Genomic DNA, 5,915 nt, shown 5'->3' with positions numbered 1-5,915 from the left:
GGAGCGAATTGTTTCGGAAGGAGGCTGATGAAGCTCAGCAGGCCCCTCCTTTACACACACACGCACACGCACACGCACACGCACACACACACGCACACACACAATGACTCAGCAGCTCCGCGTCGGGCTTTGTTTTTGCTGAGTCACGTTTGCAGAGTTTAGGGGGAAAAACAGAATTTACACAAGTGAGTGACACAGCTAAAATGTTTTTTTTTAATGGTGACTAGATTTCACTTACCGCCCAAAGTGTTTCTCACATTTTATTACATTCACCCGTTATAACGCACAAATACACCCACAATGGAGGCGTGTGCCATGCAAAGCACCTAATCCAGCCATTAGGAGCAATTTGGGGTTCAGTGTCTTGCTCAAGAACACTTCAACATGTGGACAGGGGGAATCAAACCAGCACCAATGTGACCAAGAGAAGACCATTTTACCAACAAAGCCGCAGCCACTCCGAAGAGGATTTTCAATTCAACTTTATTTATTATTTTAGTGCAACAGTCATTTCTGGGAACTCGAGGCTCTAGACATCCCTCGGCAGAGAGAAGGATTGGACAGACAGATTGTGGGGAGGGATTCAAACCCTGGTTCGAGTGGGGGGTGGGGAGAGGGGTATTCAAACCCTGGATTTTGTTAAATCCATCCATCCATCCATTTTCTCCAGTTTATCTGTTTCCGGGTCGCGGGGGTGTCAGTCTGAGCACTGTCACCCACATCACATTGCACCGATTAAGAACCTTCCTGCAGGTGGTGAGAACGCGGGAAATTTTGTTAAATGACCTGATAAATGAATCAATTCTTGGCTTAATGTTTGGCCATGCAAATATGAGAATGTTGTTGAGCCTGGATTGAAATGGTTGTATTCCTCAGTGGAAAAAAACGACTATAGGTCCATCCATCCATTCATCTTCATTATCACTTTATACCGTGACGTCACGCCTTCTCCAGCGCATGGCAAATTACTGCAGTGTCTTTCTGAATGCAATTTGATACCCGCCAGTAGAATCGCTCTACCTGCAGATCTGGTTATGTTTTTACTTCAAATAATCATAGGTGGCTCCTAAAACCTACTTTATTCATTTTTATTAAAACCTCCATAATGCTGCTACACGCTAAAGGGTCTTTTTTTTTTTTTTTTAACAATACTCACATTTATTGCCATATCACACCACATCTGTGCACTCGTGTGTCAGCTCATAATGCTCATTGTGAAAGAGTAAAGTAAAGAAAAAGAAAAAATAGAGGCGTAGCTACTACAAATAGCCTGCAGCGAACAGAGTTGCTTTCGAAGAGCTTTTAGAAGAACAACACTTGAACACCGTTTCTATACTATATGTAAAGTTTTCATTAAATATATCATGTTCAGTCACATTTATCCAGTGTGTCTACAGACTCATTGCTCTTATAAACCCTGCAGTGCTTACTTTTGCTTTTAGATGCCTTAACTGCAGTTCTGCAGTGGTGCTTCTTTTGTTGTTGTTTTTTCTTCTTTTTTAGCATGTCTGGGGCTTTTAGTTTGCTCCATAAAGCAGCACATACATTGCTGAAGAAAACAGCCTCACAATTGGAGTGTGACTCTGACGGTCTCCATCCAATCACACGAACGGGCCAGATGTTCCCCACAGGAAACGGTAACTGGAATGTCTTTGCGGCTTTTTCATAACTCACAACTTTTCTTTGTCTGGAATAGAGAAAGCAGGCCCGGGTTATCCCAGCTCTGGTGGTCGAATAACCCACAGTGGTTCAAAGCACCAGGCAATCCAATATTTAGCCACCGACATTAAACACACCCCTGTCAGTCACCATGCTGCTTTCACAGCACATCCTATGGATGAGATACAGACGGTAATGATGGAATCCTTGAGAGATTTCAGGACTGGAAATAACCGTCCCTGCGATGGTTCATTTTACCACTGCAGCAGCCTCAACGTGCATTATATAAACCACTTCACACACACATACTATCATTCGCACACTAATGCTGGGCTGCAGTTATCAGTTCAGTTAGTTCACCAACATGTGTTCAGGGCAGGACGCAGGTTTGGAAGATGACCGAACGAGTATGATCGAAGCGTGCCACGGATGCCCGCAAGACTTCTCCCGTGCATCGGCAATGCGTGCATGCATGAATGAATGCATGTATATATGTATGCATAATGCATTCATGTATGTATGAATGAATCAATGTATATGCATTCATGTATGTATGCCTGTATGTGGTCGTCAGTTTCTCTGAATTTTAAGAGATTGAACCGTCACTCACGCGGGAGTCCCGAACGAGATTGCCGAAACTAATGCTCGTTGCCGTCCTTATTAAGAGCGACCAATAATATTATACCTGCTCATAAAGGGATCTTTCTGGCAATTTTAGATGAAAAAAATGCCCAATAACTTTACCCTCTACAGCATTGCGTTGCCCTCTGGCAACAAACCACATTTCTGGCTCTGACTTTTAATTTTTATATCAACAAGCTACTCAAAAATGGCCAAAAATAAGTAATTTATTTAGAAGAAAAATGGTCACGTTTTTTCCAAAATTTGTTTGTATACTATGCCAATACCGTAATAACTTATCAAATGATTGGCAAATGATTCCGTTATTGACCATTACGACACTACTGGTTGCCACAAGCCAACATGACCTCAGAAACCATGAATTATTTGTAAAACAAGTTGGTGAAGTAGTGAAGCATTTTGATTGTGCTGTGATTTTAGATGTCATGATTGGTCTAAAAAAAAAAAGAAAACAAAAAAAAAAAAAAAAAGAGGCAGCAGAGGTTCTAGTGCTTCCTGATTTGCTGACCGAAATATCTCAGCTTTGCCCACATTCGGAGCAAATAGTGGGATTTCTATTGGAACGACACATAATCAGGAGGATGAAAACAACCTGTCTCACGGTACTCCAAACCCAGCAAACGTTCCCTGTTAGTGGGGAAGGAAAAGAAGAAGTGGGGGGAGATGTGATTATAGTGTATATAGACCTCCAGAACCCAGAGACAGATCCATAAAGCCGTTCTTTGCATTAAATATGTAGCAAATTTACAAAGATCCATAAGGACTATTTCTTACTTTCGACCTTAAATTATCTATTTATGTTCTCCTTTTAGCTCACCCAACCTGTTTGAAAAACGAGTTTTCTTTGTGTGCCTGACTAATTGAATGTCTAGAGCCACATCTTTCTTTACCTGCTTTACCTTTTTCCATCAGGTTCTTCCACAATCCAGAGATGGCAGATAGGGATACATAAATGCTTGTGACGCCAGAGTCCCTACTATGTTACTACATTAAATCTAGTCCGGGAGGTGGGATAGCATATTCAATATTCCCAAACTATCCGAGGATATCCTAAGTTAGCCCTGTGACATACTGGCGACCTGTCCAGGGTGTACCCTGCCCTCGCTCACGGTAGGCTGGGATAGGCTCCAGCATCCCGTGACTCTGAACTGGATATAAGCGGGATAGAAGGTGGATGGATGGATATCCTGAGATAATTGAAAACACAATCCTTTGTAAGTCAGAGAATTGATGTTTTGGTCTTGCAGCCGCTCCCTTCAGGTATCTCCATAACAGATTATCTTCTCACCATGCACCCTAATTCCTCTGTTGTTACCCCAAATATCTCCATGTCCTCCTTCTCTACATTGAAGGAGGATCCAGGTCTTCTTCTACATTTAACTACCTTGCATAAATCTGCTATCTATAGCAATCTAATCAAGTATTTGGGCTTGCAATACCACTCGACACAGTGGAGCTGTGTGTCACTTAAGTCTCCAGTCCTCCTGCTCCAGGTGTCACTCCTTGTCCAGCAGGGGATCTGATTACCCAGCGTTAATCCTTTCTGTTCTCCTATGCGGTTCCAGGACGAGCTGACCTTGGCCTTGCAAACACATTCTTCTTTTTTTTTCTTTGCCGGTGATTAGATGGACATCCTATCTGATAAGGCAAATAAAGCACCCGCAGGGTGTGAACGTGCTGTGATGAGTAGGAGGGAAGCCCTCCAGTCTGTTGTAACTTCCCTGCAGAGGCTGCCACAGGTCGTCCGGTGTCAGCGGCGTCCCGTTAGGCATGAGTGTAAGCTTATTTATCTCTGCGAGTCGGGAGGGATTTCCCTGTGGTTCACTGCTGCCTGCTGTTTGACTTACATAGGAGGTTCAGCACCACATCGCAATCAAGGGGAACTTAAAACAATAAAAACATTTCGAATGAACCAGAATTTTGTCATTAAAAACAGAAAACATGTCACATATGCATCTCTTTAATACCGTAGTAAATCATTATCATTTCTCTATTTTAAAGATCCTTTTCTTTTTATCAGTGATTATAGCCATGTGTTCCCATACTGTTGTGGTTAGTGTTTCCAGAGGCAGGTTACCATCTAGTGGTCAGTCATAAGTACTGCAACACACACATTGAATTAAGGCCTTTAGAAGTTAGTTGGTGCAAAGCAGCTTACCATGTTTTCTTCCCACAAAAAGTAATATTTTACAGACTTTTCTGCATATTGACATGACAAAATCGAATATTTGCTGTAGATTTGTTGGCTGAACACCCATGATCAAGATCTATTGTTGTGCTGATCGCTTTGTGGAGCTTCCATGTTTTTGCTTTCTCCCAAAAAAACAAAGACACACTGGTTTGTGGACGTACATCAGCAAGTAAGGGACCTTTGGCAAGACCTCCAAAGCTATGGCAGCCTACCTCAACCACGAGTGAGAATGAGACAAATAGAGTCTTGCGATCAGACATCGCCGGGATCAATAAGGTCTACATCAGATGCAAGGGAACGGACGCAATCTGATGATAAATAGGCTTCTGGGTGGACAATACAGAACTGATATAGTAGACCTACAATTGTATAATGTGCCCTTACCCTATAGCAGTGGTTTTCAAAGTGGGGTTTGGGACCCCCTTGAAATCACAGGGGGGCCCCCAAGGCTTTACCTGCTCTCAAAAGTAGAGCTGCACACACAAGCATTGCCCACTTTCTAGAATCTAGAGCAGAAGTGGAATTTTTTATTTTTATTTCAAAGGTTCCTGCTTGTGCATGTTTGTATGTATGCGCACCCAGTGGGTGGATTCATAGAACGTCACAAGTCCAACAAAGGCAGTTGACTATTTTAAGTTGGTCCGACGGCTCAAAAATGGAAAAATAGATCCATGTTTTATTCTGAGTAGTCCTGCGTTTGTATATTGGTGGGAGTGGATGTGTCAAAAAAAACAAAAACAACATGAAATCCTGTTATAGAACAAACCACTGTTTGGTGTTACACGCTTACCTTTAAGTTACCTTTATTTCACTGTTTATGCCATGTATATAAGAGGCTCCAATCTGGGTTGCCAATCCACCAAGCAAATTGTCAAATTCTCAAAGAAAACATTGATTCAGAAAACAACAACACGTGTCCTAGGAGCGGACACAGCACAACAAAGAGACTGGCCATTAAAATGTCCAGTTTTAAATTTAAAGGTTATTATGGCCACTGTATTATGCCACTCAGGATGAAACTGTCGCTATGTGGCTCCTGAACTGAAATATGTCCTAAGACATGCCAGCTAAACCAAGATAAGCTGCTTGTATTTTCTGTTCATTCATACCACGTGTTTCATAACTTGTTACAGGGAAAGTGAAATGTGATCTGTGTGCAGCCAGAAGATGGAGTCGTTGACGCAGAAATGTGCAGAAACATTCAGTTTAGTCACGTTTTTACTGCAAATTATGCTTTTTTTTCTCTGTGGATTTCAGCTTTAACGGAAGAGATGTATTTATGTATTTATATATATTTTTTTCTTTGTGCATCGTAGTAGCCTGCATTCAAACCAGACAGGAGGGGTTTCATTCAAGAGAACTTTCACGGAGGTGGGCGGGTGTGCGCGTGCTGGGCACCTCTGTGCAGCTGCGCGCGTTGCAT

Source organism: Lipophrys pholis, assembly GCF_963383615.2.
Source record: "Lipophrys pholis genome assembly, chromosome: 1".
Classification (NCBI taxonomy): Eukaryota; Metazoa; Chordata; class Actinopteri; order Blenniiformes; family Blenniidae; genus Lipophrys; species Lipophrys pholis.
Note: the sequence above shows the minus strand (reverse complement) of the source record.